Source organism: Neolamprologus brichardi, chromosome 1 (assembly GCF_056152115.1).
Source record: "Neolamprologus brichardi isolate AB-2024 chromosome 1, ASM5615211v1, whole genome shotgun sequence".
NCBI classification, from domain to species: Eukaryota; Metazoa; Chordata; class Actinopteri; order Cichliformes; family Cichlidae; genus Neolamprologus; species Neolamprologus brichardi.
Genome location: NC_142104.1, coordinates 40,712,783 through 40,733,518, shown reverse-complemented (window position 1 = coordinate 40,733,518; position 20,736 = coordinate 40,712,783).

Below are 20,736 nucleotides of genomic sequence, written 5' to 3'. Positions count from 1 at the left end.
GCACGAGGACCTAAAAGAAAAATTCCAGGAAGTGTGGCTAATAGCTTTGCCCGAAGCACTTTGAGGCATGCCGCTGGACAGAAGGTCTGGTGATTTCATCAGGCGATCAGCCCTGAGTGGGCTGATGTAGTGATAAACTGCTGAAGACATGGAAGGCAGGCAGACAGGAGATGTGGCCTTGCTGAGAGGATAATATGATGGACAGAAATGGATGCTGAGTGTGAGTGTGTATGAAGGCAGAGGGAGACAGGAAAATGGAGAGCGGGGAAAGAAATGTTGAGGGGTGAAAGCCGTTTAAATGCAATCCAGCTGAGGTGAATGGCAGCCAGAGGGTGTCTGTCCTGCATCTCTGTGTTCTTATGCCACTCATCCTCCTCAGCCTCACTCTACATTATTATATGTATTCTTTCTAAAGTCGTGTGATGTTGTTTTGGAAGAAAAGCATTTCAGACACAAACAGGAAGCGTTTGACTCCCAGAGGTAGCAGGTTTTGTAATGTCCTGCACACGTACGTCTGTACAAACATATTTACCAAAATTGTAAGTAAGAAGAACGCTATGTTGCTGGTTATGATTGCTAAATAACTTCCATTACGAGAGACACAGATCAATGATTTGATGTATTTCGCACTGGGCTGAGGGTTAGAAAGGAAGCCTTCATTCTGCAACTGGATGAAGTAAGCCATCCCAGTGTTAACATGCTATGGATAAGACCAAAGACAGACTTTTAATTCATTTGAAAGCCTGATGCTTAGCCTTGTCCACCCCAGCTGTAAAACTCAGAAACCAGTCTTACTTGTTATCATCTATCGTCCACCTGGGCCTGGAGAGGAAATGGCGTGTCACAAATTTAGAGGATCATCATTTAGCTTGGAGAAATAGTTTGTTGCTTTATAAGAAAGCCCTCCGTAAAGCCAGAACATCTTACTATTCGTCATTGATTGAAGAAAATAAGAACAACCCCAGGTTTCTCTTCAGCACTGTAGCCAGGCTGACAAACAGTCAGAGCTCTTTTGAGCCAACCATCCCTTTAACGTTAACTAGTAATGACTTCATAAACTTCTTCACAAATAAAATTTTTATCATTAGAGAAAAAATTACCAATAATCATCCCACAGATGTAATATTATCTACAGCTACTCTTAGTACCATTGATGTTAAGTTAGACTCTTTTTCTCCAATTGATCTTTCTGAGTTAACTTCAATAATTACTTCCTCCAAACCATCAAAGTGTCTTTTAGACCCCATTCCTACAAAACTGCTCAAAGAAGTCCTGCCATTAATTAATTCTTCGATCTTAAATATGATCAACCTATCTCTAATAATCAGCTATGTACCACAGGCCTTCAAGGTGGCTGCAGTTAAACCTTTACTCAAAAAGCATCTCTAGACCCAGCAGTCTTAGCTAATTATAGGCCAATCTCCAACCTTCCTTTCATATTAAACATCCTTGAAAGAGTAAAAGCTAATAGATCATCTGCAGAGGAATGGCTTATTTGAAAAGTTTCAGTCAGGTTTCAGAGCTCATCATAGCACAGAAACAGCTTTAGTGAAGGTTACAAATGATCTTCTTATGGCCTCTGACAGTGGACTCATCTCTGTGCTTGTCCTGCTAGACCTTAGTGCAGCATTCGATACTGTTGACCATAATATCCTATTAGAGCGATTAGAACATGCTGTAGGTATTACAGGTACTGTGCTGCAGTGGTTTGTATCATATCTATCTAATAGACTCCAATTTGTGCATGTAAATGGAGAGTCCTCTTCACACACTGAGGTTAATTATGGAGTTCCACAGGGTTCAGTGCTAGGACCAATTCTGTTTGCATTATACATGCTTCCCTTAGGCAGCATCATTAGAAGACATAGCATACATTTTCACTGCTATGCAGATGACACCCAGCTCTATCTGTCCATGAAGCCAGATAACACACACCAATTAGTTAAACTGCAGGAATGTCTTAAAGACATAAAGACCTGGATGGCTGCTAACTTTCTGCTTTTTAATTCAGATAAAACTGAGGTTATTGTACTTGGCCCTGAAAATCTTAGAAATATGGTATCTAACCAGATTCTTACTCTAGATGGCATTACCTTGGCCTCCAGTAACACTGTGAGGAACCTTGGAGTCATTTTTGACCAGGATATGTCCTTCAACGCACATATTAAACAAATATGTAAGACTGCGTTCTTCCATTTGTGCAACATCTCTAAAGTTAGAAATATCCTGTCTCAGAGTGACGCTGAAAAACTAGTTCATGCATTTATTACTTCCAGGCTGGACTACTGCAATTCATTATTATCAGGAAGTCCTAAAAACTCGCTGAAAAGCCTTCAGCTAATCCAAAATGCTGCAGCAAGAGTCCTGACAGGGACTAGAAAGAGAGAGCAGATTTCTCCTGTTTTGGCTTCCCTTCATTGGCTTCCTGTTAAATCCAGAATTGAATTCAAAATCCTGCTCCTCACATACAAGGTCTTAAATAATCAGGCCCCATCTTATCTTAATGACCTTGTAGTACCATATCACCCTATTAGAGCACTTCGCTTTCACACTGCAGGCCTACTTGTTGTTCCTAGAGTATTTAAAAGTAGAATGGGAGGCAGAGCCTTCAGTTTTCAGGCCCCTCTTCTGTGGAACCAGCTTCCAGTTTGGATTCGGGAGACAGACACTATCTCTACTTTTAAGATTAGGCTTTAAACTTTCCTTTTTGCTAAAGCATATAGTTAGGGCTGGACCAGGTGACCCTAAATCCTCCATTAGTTATGCTGCAATAGACGTAGGCTGCCAGGGATTCCCATGATGCATTGAGTTTTTCCTTTCCAGTCACCTTTCTCACTCACTATGTCTTAATAGACCTCTCTGCATCAAATCATATCTGTTATTAATCTCTGTTTCTCTTCCACAGCATGTCTTTATCCTGTCTTCCTTCTCTCACCCCAACCGGTCGCAGCAGATGGCCCCGCCCCTCCCTGAGCCTGGTTCTGCCGGAGGTTTCTTCCTGTTAAAAGGGAGTTTTTCCTTCCCACTGTCGCCAAAGTGCTTGCTCATAGGGGGTCATATGATTGTTGGGCTTTTCTCTGTATCTATGAAGCGCCTTGAGGCGACTTTTGTTGGGATTTGGCACTATGTAAATAAAATTGAATTGAATTGAATAAGGTAAACTAAACAGTATGTTAGTATGGGTACTGCTACCATGTTTCCCATAAAAACACCTGCTCTGACATCACAGGTAGGGGTGTGGTCTGATGTGATAAACACAGAGAACAGCTCTGTTTTTCTGTCTGATTATTCAGTGAGATTATTCCTGCTCCTGATAAGTAGAGCCCTGACCCCCTCACCGTGAAATCATGTGCGATACCAAACTGATGGTATGAAAATTCCAGATAATTCCCAGAGTCTAAAACATTGCTCCAAGGCTGTTTACAGTCCAGGTCTTTGCTGTTGCTCCAGATTTGTTTGGTAAAGTGCGAGTGCAGTTCTCAGATTTGGACGTCCGTCTCTCTCGGCCCACACTTTGCTGCCAGGCTCTGTCGCCTGCCAAGTTTGATACATCTCATTAACAAACAGCCCTCCCAAGAGACTCCCCCTTTCCTCTCTTCGTTCCGTTAGTCTGTTGGTGACATTCTCCTGAGCGTCCGGGTAATTAGAGCCGGAGGGCTGGATGAAGCAGTAAAGAGGTAAACGCAGAGGAGGCTCGTGTAAGTTGTTTGTGTGAATCAAAGCCTCATTCGGGGGACGGAGGGAGTGTTTGGTCATTCCAGCATGAAGGGACAGGCGCTGCTGAGCCCTGTTGGCTGTGTCTTGTATCCTCATTGTGCTAATACAGTCTCTCACAGGATTTAGTAGAATTTGTCTACAGCCATGACGAAGACAAAGGAGACGAGAGGCAGCTGCTTAGTGTAAACCGTTGCTTTTTGTAGGCTGCAAACACAGAGGGGGCGGGGAACGCTAATGCGGTTAAGAAAGTTGGCTCACTGAGTAATTTGCCAGCCATTTCACATATTTTACATGCAACCGTGAAAAGCTGCGTGCAAAGGATTGTGATTTAGACCTGTTCAATATTCTGTCAGGAAAAGCAATCAAAAAAGCACGAGGCTCAGTTTCAGTAGGATTAAAAGAAAATCAACCCCACAGCAACTGTTGGGCTGATTTCTTTTATCATTACAACCAATTAACATGGTGAGTCATTGGGAACGTGCTCAGAGCTGAGGTGGTAGAGATGGATGGATCGATCCAAATATCGATAGTATCAATACAAACACTAGTATCGGATCAAGACTAGCATGGTTGGATCGATACTTCAAGTTCAGAATGTAGCCCGCTGAGCTGTGCTAATTATTTCTTTGGAAGAAAAATGAACCTGAAACAAGGACTATGAAAAATGTCCGAACTATTTTGTGCTTTAGAGACAGAAAACTTTACCAAGAACCCAGTTTCAAAACACATGAAAAGCTGAAAGTGTTAACTAATTATTGTGGACAGTAACAATCACAGTGATGAAATGCGTTCAGAATTTGCAAATTGAGAATTCATTTCATAGGTCATGGCGCACTACTCTCCTCCAATCAGCTGCCTGAATAACTTCAAATTATAGGTACTGATATTAGCAATAGTGACCCTGTATTTACTAGATACCAGAGTGTGTAGTGTGGCACAGCACTACTGTGAATGAGGGAGAGTGTGAATGTTGAATGTTTATGCAAGTATACGCATGTTAAATGACAAGATCTATGTGTTAAAATCGCATCAATGAACACACAACTTCAGGTTTTTTATTTCTATATGATAATTCTTCATTATTAAACAATAAGAACAAGTAGTCTGATGTCCTGCAATCATTATGAAGCTATAGTTTGAAGTTTTTGTACAAAGTATCGTATCGGCTCAGTATCGTCGATCCCATTCTGAATTTTACTTGGTATCAGATCAGAAAGGAAATCAGTGGTTTGGCACATCACTAGTATCAGATCGATACTACAGCACAGTAGTACTGATACTTTGTTTCTATCCTCCGAGTTCATCATCTAGCTCACTGAATTATGTTAAATAAATGTTTTTTTGGAAATGAAAATGAAAAATGTTTGAACTTATTTATAGCACATAGCACATGTGAACAACAGAAGCTGCTTTAGACACAGGCACATTTACATTCCAGGTCCCCAGAAAACCCAGTTTCAAAATACACGAGACGCTGAAAGCTGTGTTTTATCGTATTAATTATTGTGGAATGTAAAAATGACAGTGATTTAGTGGTCATTAAACTGTCTTCAGAATATGCAAATTAATGATTGATTTCAAAAATCATGACACACTGCTACCCTCTACATAAGCTGGTGTTTCTGAAACAAGACAGATGTGGGATATGGTTCATTTCATGTTTCTGCCACTCTTCAGCTGAGTCACTCATCCTGTGTTTGCAAAGATTTATATGTATTTTATTGATATCTCCCATTAATGGAGCGTCATACCAACTGATTAAGGCATGTTTTGAACCTTCTGAGGTCTGAGTATCATTGGCTGTCTTGTCTCCAAACATGGGGCTAGGGGTGGGGTCTTCATTGATGACAACTTCAAGCTCAGAGGGTAAAGAATTTAGACAATTAATAATGAACACATCACGTACTCTTTCAGTTCATGGCTATAATGTTTTAACTGGGCTGTTAAACGTTATTGGGAATATCGAACTGTTGATGTATCTGTCTATCTGTGTGGCTTCACACAAACATGTGCAGTTATTCTTGCTAACGTCCCTGTTACCAGAACGAAATGCAAAGATTTTATATGCTTATCGAATACGCTATCCTTCGTTAAGTATGCCATACTGACCCTATTTTTCTGCTGTTGTGGCTAGGTCCCAGAAAATGATTTATTTATCAGTTTTTCCATCTGCAGTTTCTCTTGAGCACTGCTCATGTGAAGCTCAGGTTCATGAAAATAATTGCCAGGTTATTGTTGAAAGCCACCCCACATTACACAAACACTGTCTTGAGCAGATAAAGTCTGTTAATTCAACAACATTTCTTGGGCTGATCTGTTTGATTAGCTTGCCTACTTCATATGACTATCAATTAAATTGACAATTAGCCATCATAATGTTCATTCAGTTTATCTACATCGGGGGTCGGCAAGCCTGCCACAGCTGGCACGCGAACTGATGGCATGACACGCTAGAATCAATCTGACAGGGTGCATTAAAAAATAAATATCCACGGCCGGAAATTAGCTCACATAGACACATTAGTTGTGCCGCTTCTTAATGAAGGTATCTTAGCTAACAACCCCAACCATCGGATTCAACTTGTAATTGGCTAAAAATAACTTAGCTTACCGGTGAGAGGGACGTTGCTGGGTGGCAGTTTTTTCAAGCGATGTTGAAATTTCCACATTCCAACACTTCAAATGCTTCAGGAGCTGTCCGCTCAGCGCAGCATCAGCACCCCAGAAATACACGGATACATCTGTAGACTCGAGACAGAATTCACAATGCGTTTTCTGGACTTTCAGGTGTATCTGATCGAACCAGAAAGCTTTAATGAGCAGCTGGATTTGTGTCGCATTAACTGGCTGAGTTAATGCTAGTTAATGCGACATCGAAATGCAGCTGATTGAACTGAAAAGCTAGATTCGACTGGAATCCACAGCTGTGCGTGTTCATGGAGCTGCATGTTCACCTGCTGGACATCACTACCTGACAAGTTTAACTGTCTTCAGAACATTGCAGAGGCCGTATTGACAGTATTTGGCTCAACATATCTGTGTGAGCAGATTTTCTCTCACATGAGTCCTCAGGTAGCCGTGTGAATGCTGGACACTCAGAGACCTGTGTCTCTGAGTGGGAGACCAGAGATCATATTAACATGTGTGTCTCTGTATTAACAAACATGCCATATTGGCTCAGTTTATTTTTCTTATCATTGTTGTGAGGAGGACATAAATAACATTTGCATTTTCTGTTGTACAGTTCATTTGCTGTTATGATGATCTTGTTATGGATAAAAAACATTTTTTTCTTCAAAATAGCTGATCTGCACTTTGCCAACATCTGCGAACAAATAATGCTGTAAAGTTGTTCTCTATAGTGTGTAACTGTTGATATAGATATAGATTATTAAATGTATTGCTAATGCATTGGTTGATATGTCACACTCATCATCTGAAAGGTTGCCGACCCCTGATCTACATCTAGCTAAGGGCTAATATTACCTTATTATTGGTAGCAAAATCATACCTGAGTGAGTCCAAATGCTAGATTGCTAGTTTGCTAATTTAATCGCACCTGCCAAAGTGATTCTTGGTGCTATTATATGAAATAAACCAGCAACTGTACAAAGCTAAGATGCATAGCTTTATGTAATGGTAGAGGCAGTTAGCCAGCTCGATGCACGACATACATCTGGTATTGACAGGTTGACAATTAACATTATTACTACGTCTTTATAGTGTAAATATCAACACTTCACTGAGTTCTTTTGATTCCTCAGAGGCATCCGATGGAAGACGAAACACTGCTCAGTAGACCATTTAACACTTTATTGCTTCTAGAAGGGAGATGCGTCCTGCATGACACGCTGCTGCGGACCTCAAAATGCTGGTGTGCCCCTGATAGTTTTATTACAGAAGCTCTCTCATTCTAGTCTAAACCACAGTGTCTCAGTAACTTTCCACCAGAGATGGTCCCCTCTTATCTACTTTTTCCCAGGCAAGCGTGACCGAGAGTCTGCAGCTTTCTACTCCCCAAGGACACGTAGTCTCATGCCTTTATTTTTCAGGGCTGTGTCCACTTAATACTACTACATGACTTTATAACACTTATTAATAAAAAAGCATAGCATTATTGAAGCACTGCAAATCATTTTATCTCAACAATAGGTAGAGTTGCCATAATCACAGCATTCAGCAAAACTTTAAACTGATCTTTTTCTGTGATGTACAGAAGCTTTTTAATGGTCTGTGTAAAGGTTGGATTAGAGTTTGTAAAAGCTTTTTAGTTGTGTGTGAAATTTTCTTAAAAGTCTGTCAATGAGTAGAAAAATACACATATATGCACTCCAAGGATTATGGTCCTGTTTAGGGATGCACCGATACGATACTGGTATTGGGTATCGGGGACGATACTGTAAAATGTGTGTGTACTCATACTCGTAAAAGTTAACCGATACCATGAACCGATACCAACTTATTTCATTAATCAGAGGGTGGCATGTCATTTCTGTTGTACTTTTTTAGATTGGCCACTAGGGATCATCCCACGCTAAATAGGCACAGGGTTAGGCGAGTGAGACTGGCGGCTCCACATAAAAAAGAGAAACTGGAGGCTGCTGTAGCTAGGCTAAACAAAATGTTAGCAGTGTGGACCGGAACAGCCAACTTTAACTCAGGTTTTGGAAAAATTTGAAAAATGTCAAGAGAAAATCCACGGGCAGTTAAAATAACAGAGGCTCCGACTCATTTTATCACTCTGGATGACCAGCCACTGCCGGCCGTGGAAAACATAGGATTGCACCGTCTTCTCAGCATACTCGAGCCGCGATATGAAATTCCCAGCTGCCCACACATCAGGGAGATAATGGTGCCAAAACTTTCTGAAGAGGTAAAGACAAGCAGTGTGTGCGTGATGTCAGTCCTTGGTTTAACGGCGCAGTGGACTGATGATCCACGGGCAGATGAGGAGTTCGTCAATGCCAAATACAGTATGGACACTCTGCAATAATTTAAAAGTTTATTTTATTCTCAAACTAATTTGTATTTATTTTATTCCAAACAGAAGTGTTTATTTATTATTCTGAAAGCTCGAGACAGTGCCAATAGTTCAGTGGTATTTTGTTAAATTACAATGTGGAGACTCTGCAATAATTTAACAGAAGTGCTTATTTTTCACTTGAAATTTTTTTGTGGTCATTTTTACTAAGATTTTATTTTTTATCGACAGAGAATAAAATAAAACCTGTCTTCCAATTCATTGCATTTGTGTGTGTGTGTGTGTGTGTGTGGTAGAAGTATCGGTTTTTGTACTCTGTATCGGCAAGTACTCAGATCCAAGTATCGTATCGGTTTGTAAAAATTGGTATCGTTGCATCCCTAGTCCTGTTACTTTTACCATGTCCTTTTATGTAAGGACATGGTTTTTACAATGTTTTTAATACACAGTGATGTTCTTTATGCTGTGTGTGGCTAAACAAGTGATAATGAAGTAAATGAGCAGCAGATTAAAAGTGTGAGCTGATGTTGATGTAACCTGTTTAAAACTTCCCGTTTCATTAAAATCCATTTACATCTTCTGATACGTGTTCATTAATGAGGCACTAATTTGCCAAAGGAATTCCAATTATGGATGGCTAACTTTAACCCCACCCCCACCGCCCCACACACCTTTCCTGCTGCTCATCTTGTCACCAGTTGGTAAGATTTCACTGACATGAACTTTTCACTCTCATTTATTGCCTTGCCTCAGTCCACATGAATCAGTATTCATTTGTGTTGAACAGCTGCCAAACAGTTCCCAGCTAACAATCAGCCACCATCAGCGCCAAATCATCATTACTGAAAAAGTGATACAGACAGCGGAACATTTTGAGGAGCGTGGATTCAATCCAATTTTGAAAATCAGCAATGATGCCAAACTACAACTCATCCTTTATGAGAGTATAGTTACTTTATCTTCCTGTCTGTTTTCAAGGCTTGGGATAAACTGTCAGCACATAAAGCAATTACATTAATGGCATCTGCCAATGTGCCAAACTGTCTGCACCAGCATCACAAGGATCAAACACAGGGAAAAAAAGAAGACACGAATAACTTACAGAAGTCTTTTGTCACCAAGTATGTGCACTTGGCCTCTAAATAGAAATAACCTAATGGTTTAATAACTCTATAAGGATAGAAAAGGGGTAGCATATCAAAATTAAATGTATGCCTGTTGCAGAGCAGAGGGTGTCCATGCCTTGGCAAATGTGTTTGCTTCCCAGTCGACACATTTATGGAAATATCATCTTTGGATATATTCTTAACCCACACAGCATGAGAGGTGGATGTAGAATATGGACTTAATTAAGCCCAATCACCAAGCAAGTCCAATCCAATTACATGCAATTCAAAGAAAAAGAGCTAATGTGGGAGTGGCTCAAAACGTGGCATGGCCTCGTCGCTCCCAAACAGATTTAAAGAGGCATGACCAAACCCTGTGAATCTGCAACTCGTGTATTTTAGCTCAGAGTTTGGTACAGTCGGTAAACATGAGCAGTGTTATAAGGAGTGCATTTATCAGGAAGTGTACAAGAGAGGAAGGTCAGCTGTCAGCACTAACTGATTATCTGTCAGCTTGTGTAATATAAAAGCCTGTCTTCTTAAAAATCTATCTACTGATCTCCCGATGATGTTTGAAGTGTCTCTTTAAGGATACAGGCATGATTTTCCCATAGACTGTAAATAAAAGATGGTCCTACAAAGCCTCATGCTGAGATGTTTTACCTTCGCCATCTTGATGTTTTTGGATGTGGAACAGTTTTTAGAGCTTGACAGCAGCTGCTCAAGACAACCAAAGGGTAATGATAAAGACAGAGGTTTTGGACAGAAACATGTAGTCTGTGAATGTTGGTACCTTTCACACACACTGACTCCATCATCAATGTCCATCTCTGTTGTTTTTCCCTCTGCAGCAGGGCAGACTGCTACATAGCATGCTGCCACTCATGTGTCCCGTGGACTCGCCTAAACTTTGACACATCCTGTCATCTTGCTTGTACTGCTGAACTGAAAGACAAAGCTCGTCCTTGTGGAGCACCCACAGTGCCCACTGTTTGGTTCACTTGCACACTTGCATACTGCCACTGGATGTGTGAGCTTTGTTTTCATCAGCTTTGTTTCAGCTACGCCCACAAGCAATGGCAATGATGAAAAATCTATAAGATTTATGGAAATTCACACAAGTTGATATGCATGACGGCCAACTTTGGTCCACTTTGTGGCTCCAAGTGGCCACGAACAGGAATCACCTGGGTCACCAAACCTGTGATTTATGCGACCGCCAGTTCTCCATCAGGACCATAAACTCCTTATGGCTGGTACTGCAGGGATCCCTGCATTAAAGCACCAAGGTATCTTCCGTCCTGGCATTAGGATGAGTTGATCTTTCAGACTCAGTCCTGCAAAGCCTTGGTTAGTTTAGTCTCAGCTGCAGCTGAGTTCCCTACAGGTTCCCTACATTTGCTATGGAGAAAACAAATCCACCGAAAGTTAAAATGAGTTGGACATCTCCCATCATTTTCTCTGTAGAAAGGGAAAAGGTCCAAATCATATCAAGCATCCAAGAATTGCGACTGTCACTGATGATGACTCAGAGATGCAGCCTGGAAAATGCTAACTATCAGACAAAATGATTCAGAGAGAGAAAAAATCTTCATGCTACGCTAACACAGCCAGCTGGCTGGTGGCTATACCCATGTACACTAAACCTAACTACAAGATTCTCAGCTCGCATGATTCATAGTCAGACTTCAAACGCGTGTGTTATTCATTCCAGTTTATTTTAGGCTTTCTGATTGGATGAGGACGACGTCACGTGTTCCTTGTGACCTGTAATTTAAGGTCTGCTCAATGAAAGCAGCTTCTGCTGTGTTCGATATATGTGTTTGTTCACGGAGGACACAGTGGGTACTATTTCGCCTTGACTGCAGTGTTGCAATAAAGATGTCATCCAAAACCCTGAAATCCTCATTTATGCCTTTGTTTATTTTTAGTTGTGTCTTTGCCCTAAAATGTGACAATGTGTGGATGGAAGAACTGAAGTAAGAAGTGAAAACAAAGGGTCTGACAGAGAACAGAAAAATCCTCATACAGGAGCTCACAAAAGGCTACTTCTACCTTCAAAACCTGGATCAAATCTCAAAGCTTGAAATGTGAGCAGCGGGGGAGAAATACAAAATAAGCAGAAGAGAACTGTGCTCCATGACAAGTGACATTCCTGCTGTGTAAAACACTGAAAAACATATCCTATAATTGAGAAAAACATAGACGCAACCTCTGTTGGTTGCAAAGCAATGTGATTCAAACAGTGTGTGATACAAGCATCGGGACCGTGATGAGCTCTGCGGAGAATGTCAGCAAGAAAATTGGTTTAATCTCCCTGTTTAAGGCTGAAAATGCTGCTTTCCATCGACTGCAGGTGAGAATAGCTACACCTGTACAATATTGCCATCTACTGGACAGAAAAAAGATGGCAGGCAGATGCAGAAGCAGCAGTGCTGTATACATTTAGGTCCTTTATTTAAGTAAAAGTAATGATCTGACAACTGGTTTCTCTCACTCCAACCGGTCGCAGCAGATGGCCCCTCCCTGAGCCTGGTTCTGCCAGAGGTTTCTTCCTTCCCACTGTCACCAAAGTGCTGCTCATAGGGGGTCATATGATTGTTGGGTTTTTCTCTGTATGTATTATTGTAGGGTCTACTGTACAATACAAAGCTCCTTGAGGCGACTGTTGTTGTGATTTGGCGCTATATAAATAAAATTGAATTGAATTAATTTGAATTAAATATGTATGGGACTAATCTTGCTTGTAGTTTTGCTATGGTTTGTCATATTTTTAACAGACTATATGTTTGTGTATGTCATAACTATAACTGTGCATGTGTACAATGCAGATAAAAACAATACAAGTAAATAATTACATTGAGCAATAACTATTTATTAAGAACTTCAGTACAAATAAAACAGGACATCTTTCTGCAATGATAATAGAAAAAAGAAACATTGAGGTAACCTTGAGCAATAATAGGAAAAACATTCATTTTGACATATTTTAACAATAACAGAAAATTCTCTCATCTTTAGCATTTTAAACTGGTGAAACATTTGTTCTGTTGTCTTTTAGCAGTAATAAGAAAGAAAAACATTCATATATGGACCAATAGCTGTACGTACCAGTGTGTTTACCTGCGAGGGTTTGTAAAAATAAATGCCACCCTGCAGCGGCTGTAACGCTCTTGTTGTCTGTTAATAACAATCATTCCACGTCACTTCTGCTGATCTGGTCACAGCTAATAAAACATTTTTCCTTCCTTTATGTTTGGCACTGTCATCAGTTCGATGCACAGATGCATAAGTCAGCGCATTCTCCTCACGCTCACCCCATCTCACAAGTGACAGGCATCTCTGAAGAATACTGGAGTACTTTTTAGTGTTTTTTTGAATGCATTGCATTAATAAACTCTATGTTTGCATTACTGATAATAATCCTGCTCACACTTGGTGATGATTTGTATATCAGCTCCAGCAGTGCCAGATTCGTCTGCATACTCTCCAGCATCCTTTCACCTCCTCAGGCTGGGTTTATTCAACATAATTAGTCTGCTAGATTTTACTTGAATAAACAAGTTTTGAACTAAATAAATACAACTTAAATTCTTATGATGGACATATGCAGCGAAAACTTGTTGTACTTCTAAATTATTGGCAAAATCATTTATTAAATTATGAAATTGTGAAATAACTATGGATGCATTTTCAATAACACTGTCGACCAAAATTACCAGAGCCCACTACTGCACTAAGTATGGATGCTGTAGTCTGGTAGTGTTATATAATCAGGCAGCACTCTGTGTTTGTTGTCGACCACTTGGACTTTTTTCACAGTTGCATCCTTCTTCAGATGAAACTTCTTTTTATCACACTCGACGGTATCAGAGACAGCAACCGGATGTGTGTCTGTTCACCTCTCTCTCGCCACAATCTAATTCACTGGTGAGATCACAGAGGAAAGGTCCTAAAGGTGGAATCCACTCACCTGGTTGTGAGGTAAATATAAATATGCTTGCAGGATCTCCTCTGACACCGTCTTTCTCATAATAATCATCGACGTGCTTCTGCTGGTCCTCAGGAGATTTCACATTTTCTGGATAACCAACACACCGACGCCATGGGACCAATCGTCTGTATGTTACGTGTTTGGTGCCATGAGAGACGTTTGGAATGAATCTATACATGTAAATGTGTTTTACGCTCTGATCGTGATCACTTTGGAAAACACTGTCTGATGGGGTTAAGGTTAGGGTTAGGGCTAGAATAGACAGCTGGAGCGAGTGTTACCGCCACGAGCAGCATTCTACTGGATTCAATTATGAATCCGGAGCGTACCGTAAGGATGCTGAAGGGTACCTTTTGCCTTACTATAAGATGCCTCAGGACGTGATAAATCATCGGTATGTTGGGAATGAGAAACTGGATGCCTCCTGCTTATGCTGTAAAAAAGTTTGGATGTAATTGTTAAACAGCATGTCTGTCTTATTGGGAAAGTGCCATACTTCATCCATACAACCTGTTTTGTAGCCTCAGCATCACCATACATACAGCTATGCAGCTGGTTCTGCTCCTCACGTGGAAGGACAGACAGAAGCACAAAGTGTTCCTGTCATTGTTTGGAATATACAAATACTGAGGTAGTCCACCCAGCTTAAACGGACGCTGCCACTCCTGATTTGTGCAACTGTTGCAGTGAACTCCATTTCTTCATCCCCTTTAGAATCATTGTTGCTTTGCATGACTTGATGCAATTTCACCAAGAAATATACATACACATGTACACTACCAGTCAAAGTTTGGACACAGCTTCTCATTTATTGGTTTTTCTTTATTTCCATGACTATTTCCATGGCAGATTATCACTGAAGGCATCCAAACTATGAATGAACACATGTGGAATTATGTAATAAACAAAAAAGTGTCAAATGTTTTATATTTGAGTATATATTATACTTTCTAATATCCCCCCTTTGCTTTGATTCCTGCTTTGCTCACTCTTGCCTCTCTCTCCATGAGCTTCATTAGGTCGTCTCCTGAAATGGTTTTCCAACAGAAGGAGTTCCCAGAGATGCTGAGCACTTGTTGGTCGTTTTGCCTTCACTCTGCACTCCATCTCATCCCAAACCATCTCCATTGGGTTTAAGTCAGGTGACTGTGGAGGCCATCAGCACTCCATCACTCTCCTCGGTCAAACAGCCCTCACACGGCCTGGAGGTGTGTTTGGGGTCACTGTGCTGTTGAAAAATAAATGATGGGATGGCATGTCGCTCCAGGATGCTGTGGTAGCCATGCTGGTTCAGTGTGCCAACCAACTGTTGGGGATTTATTTTTAACCCCCAGCAAAAATAAAAGGAATTAAAAAAAAAAAAAAGCCAAAAATTCTCTTTCCCAGTTTTATTTTATTTTTTTACATTTCACATACAGCAGCTCTGTTTGTATCAAAAGCAGTCATGTTTGACCAGTTGAAATGAGAAACTGACAGCCCCAGGCCTAACACACTGATACAGGTACAGGCTGGGAAATAACATTACTGTACTATGATATTTCATAATCATAATTACATTTGATAATTTAAAGGAAAATTCATTTTTTGTACAACTAAGAACCGTAAACAGGTGCATATTTCTTAGAAGGAATATGTCGTCAGATTGCACATTTTATTTCTGACAGTGAAAGTTTTGTGAAAGTTCACATTATTTAAACTGAACGGAAAATTTAGATCAGTTAAAAAGTTAAACATGGCGACCTGTCTAAATGTCACTGTTGGACAGTTATAATAAACGAACAGTAAAACACAGGTTTCCTTTAATGTGTCCTCCTGTGAGGAAACATACATGTAGCAAAGCTGGTAAAATCGAGACCCTGTTAACCTAGCACCTTACGCATTTCAAAAACACAAAAACAACTAAAGACAGAGCTGTGCATATCAAACCATGTATCATACATTATGATGCATATAAATCAGCAGGTACTCTAAAAAGACTGATGCTCAGCAGCATCTATAGCAGTATTTTCTTGTGGCCTGTACAGAAAAATTGATGAAGTTACTTACAGAACGAGGGGCGGCCATGGAGGGCATGCATTTAGGTGATGGATAATGACAACAAAAAATGTAAAGTGATAACACAGAAGTATTCAATAGGTAAATGAAGAATTTTCATGTCTGTGAGTCTGCTACGGTCAGATTCATCATTAAACAGTGAGCCTGAGTAAGGACATCTGCATGCCGGCCATTTTTTGTGACTGCGTTGACTCATCGGCAGAGAATTCATATTACAACGCATCGACTAGCATGCGGCCCAGGTGGCACACTTCAAAGAAGTATCCACCTCTTAAGTCTAGCATCATTCGCCATTTCAGGGTCCAGACTCTTCCTTGGTTTCCCAACTCAAATACTGAGACTTAAGAATGGCCCAAATTTGTTCATCTTCAATGAAATGTTTACTGTGGCTGCTCTAACAGAGGTTACAATAAAGTTTAACATCCATGAAAAAGAAGATTTACAAATAGAGCTGAAGATGACAGGAAGTTAGCTCGCTAGTCTCCGTCTAAAGATGATAAACCATGTTCAGACTCTGTCACTTTGGACTTAAATGAAGACAGAAAACTAAACAGCAGCAATGCTTCAAGGTTTTTGGAAGTTGGCCTAGCTGGTGGCTACCTACAGAGCTACAGTTAGGATAATTATTAACACAGTTAAGGTAAAGGGGATGAACAACAACATTTTCCCCCTTGATAAATTCAATGTGAGCGTCCTCGATGGGCACAGACAAAGGAAACCTTATGGCAGGGAAAAGACGTGGAAAATGAGCCAGAACACCTGATGCATCTGCAAGGTTAGTCATTAAACTGAAACACATGTTTGTGGTTTGATGTGCATGTAAGTAAGCTGTTATAACTGTAAACTGCTATGATGTGCTAAGTAAAAGAAAGACTACTGTACTGTATGTACTGATTACATCTTTAGACATCATCTGGTTACATTGCTCAATAAACTCAAATCCGTGATGCACCAGACTCAAACAAGCTCTCCTCTGCACTGCTTTCATTCATAAAATACAGTATCCACATCTGAACCAAAGAGTAAAACAGTGAAATGTGGATTATTAAATATTAGGTCTCTCTCCTCCAAGTCTCTGTTAGTACATGACTTAATAATTGATCAACAAATTGATTTACTCTGCCTTACAGAAACCTGGTTGCAGCAGGATGATTATGTTAGTTTAAATGAATCAACACCCCCGAGTCATTCTAACTACCAGAAATCTCGAAGCACAGGTCGAGGGGGCGGTTTGGCGGCAATTTTTCACACCAGTCTATTAATTAATGAAAGACCAAGACAGACTTTTAATTCATTTGAAAGCCTGATGCTTAACATTGTCCACTCCAGCTGTGAAACTCAGAAACCAGTCTTACTTGTTATCATCTATCGTCCACCTGGGACTTACACAGAGTTTCTGTCTGATTTCTCAGACTTTATATCTAATTTAGTTCTGAGCTCAGATAAAATAATTATTGTGGGTGATTTTAACATCCATGTTGATGCTAAAAATGACAGCCTCAACATGGCATTTAATCTGTTGTTAGACTCAATTGGTTTCTCTCAAAATGTAAAAGAACCCACCCACCACTTTAATCACACTCTAGATCTTGTTTTAACATATGGCATAGAAACTGAACATTTAACAGTGTTTCCTGAAAACCCTCTCCTGTCTGATCATTTCTTGATAACATTTACATTTACAATAATTGATTACGCAGCAGTGGAGAGTGGACTTTATCAAAGTAGATGTCTTTCTGAAAGCGCTGTAACTAAGTTTAAGAATATAATCCAGCCACTGTTATCATCGTCAATGCCCTGTACCAACACAGAGCAGAGCAGCTATCTGAACGCTACCCCAACAGAGGTCGATTATCTTGTTAATAATTTCACCTCCTCACTACGTACGACTCTGGATACTGTAGCTCCGGTGAAAACTAAGGTCTCTAATCAAAAGTACCTGACCCCGTGGTATAATTCTCAAACACGTACCCTAAAGCAGATGACTCGTAATCTGGAGAGGAAATGGCGTGTCACAAATTTAGAGGATCATCATTTAGCCTGGAGAAATAGTTTGTTGCTTTATAAGAAAGCCCTCCGCAAAGCCAGAACATCTTACTACTCATCACTGATTGAAGAAAATAAGAACAACCCCAGGTTTCTCTTCAGCACTGTAGCCAGGCTGACAAAAAGTCAGAGCTCTTTTGAGCCAACCATCCCTTTAACGTTAACTAGTGATGACTTCATGAACTTCTTCACAAATAAAAAATTTTTATCATTAGAGAAAAAATTACCAATAATCATCCCACAGATGTAATATTATCTACAGCTACTCTTAGTTCCATTGATGTTAAGTTAGACTCTTTTTCTCCAATCGATCTTTCTGAGTTAACTTCAATAATTACTTCCTCCAAACCATCAACGTGTCTTTTAGACCCCATTCCTACAAAACTGCTCAAAGAAGTCCTGCCATTGATTAATTCTTCGATCTTATATATGATCAACCTATCTCTAATAATCGGCTATGTACCACAGGCCTTCAAGGTGGCTGCAGTTAAACCTTTACTCAAAAAGCCATCTCTAGACCCAGCAGTCTTAGCTAATTATAGGCCAATCTCCAACCTTCCTTTCATATCAAAAATCCTTGAAAGAGTAGTTGTCAAACAGCTAACAGATCATCTGCAGAGGAATGGTTTATTTGAAGAGTTTCAGTCAGGTTTCAGAGTTCATCACAGCACAGAAACAGCTTTAGTGAAGGTTACAAATGATCTTCTTATGGCCTCTGACAGTGGACTCATCTCTGTGCTTGTCCTTCTTGACCTTAGTGCAGCATTCGATACTGTTGACCATAATATCCTGTTAGAGCGATTAGAGCATGCTGTAGGTATTACAGGTATTGCACTGCAGTGGTTTGTATCATATCTATCTAATAGACTCCAATTTGTGCATGTAAATGGAGAGTCCTCTTCACACACTGAGGTTAATTATGGAGTTCCACAGGGTTCAGTGCTAGGACCAATTCTGTTTACATTATACATGCTTCCCCTAGGCAGCATCATTAGAAGACATAGCATACATTTTCACTGCTATGCAGATGACACCCAGCTCTATCTGTCCATGAAGCCAGATAACACACACCAATTAGTTAAACTGCAGGAATGTCTTAAAGACATAAAGACTTGGATGGCCACTAACTTTCTGCTTCTTAACTCAGATAAAACTGAGGTCATTGTACTCGGCGCTGAAAAGCTTAGAAATATGGTATCTAACCAGATTCTTACTCTGGATGGCATTACCTTGGCCTCCAGTAACACTGTGAGGAACCTTGGAGTCATTTTTGACCAGGATATGTCCTTCAACGCACATATTAAACAAATATGTAAGACTGCGTTCTTCCATTTGCGCAACATCTCTAAAATTAGAAATATCCTGTCTCAGAGTGATGCTGAAAAACTAGTTCATGCATTTATTACTTCCAGGCTGGACTACTGCAATTCATTATTATCAGGATGTCCAAAAAACTCACTGAAAAGCCTTCAGTTAATCCAAAATGCTGCAGCAAGAGTACTGACAGGGACTAGAAAGAGAGAGCATATTTCTCCTGTTTTGGCTTCCCTTCATTGGCTTCCTGTTAAATCCAGAATTGAATTCAAAATCCTTCTCCTCACATACAAGGTCTTAAATAATCAGGCCCCATCTTATCTTAATGACCTTGTAGTACCATATTACCCTATTAGAGCACTTCGCTCCCACTCTGCAGGCCTACTTGTTGTTCCTAGAGTATTTAAAAGTAGAATGAGAGGGAGAGCCTTCAGTTTTCAGGCCCCTCTTCTGTGGAACCAGCTTCCAGTTTGGATTCGGGAGACAGACACTATCTCTACTTTTAAGATTAGGCTTAAAACTTTCCTTTTTGCTAAAGCATATAGTTAGGGCTGGACCAGGTGACCCTGAATCCTCCCTTAGTTATGCTGCAATAGATGTAGGCTGCCTGGGGATTCCCATGATGCATTGAGTTTTTCCTTTCCAGTCACCTTTCTCACTCACTATGTGTTAACAGACCTCTCTGTATTGAATCATGTCTGTTATTAACCTCTGTCTCTCTTCCACAGCATGTCTTTTATCCTGTCTTCCTTCTCTCACCCCAACCGGTCGCAGCAGATGGCCGCCCCTCCCTGAGCCTGGTTCTGCCGGAGGTTTCTTCCTGTTAAAAGGGAGTTTTTCCTTCCCACTGTCGCCAAAGTGCTTGCTCATAGGGGGTCATATGATTGTTGGGCTTTTCTCTGTATCTATGAAGCGCCTTGAGGCGACATTTGTTGTGATTTGGCGCTATATAAATAAAATTGAATTGAATTGAATTGAATAAAATGCTCAACGAACCCCAACATCCTGGCTAACAGGTGGATTTTCCTGTTTCAGCTAAGCTAGCCAACAACGAAGACCCAGTGGGAGAGAGTAAAAGTGGGCATCATATGCTTGTTTTTTTAAGATAAAACACACTGTTGTAGTTAGAGGCAGTACAAAAGTGACCCCTTAGATTGCTGAGTTATCTACCATAAAGTAATGTAAGTCTATTAGCTGCAACCAACCATGTTCTGTACTGCCACAAGATGGCACTAAATATGCTCTAAAAACTTAAACACATATTTCTTAAATCCAGCTTCACATATAGCAGGGGTGTCCAACTCCAGTCCTCAAGAGCTGCTGTCCTGCAGCTTTTAGCTCTATCCCTACTCCAGTGCAGCTGAATCAAATGGTTGGATTACCTCTTCAGCATGCATCAAGTTTGGCAAAGGCCTGATAACAAGCCATTCATGTGATTCAGGCGTGTCGGAACAAGGATGCGTCAAAAAGCTGCAGGACAGCACTAAAAGTTAATTTAGAGTAGGGCTCTATGGTGTAAATTA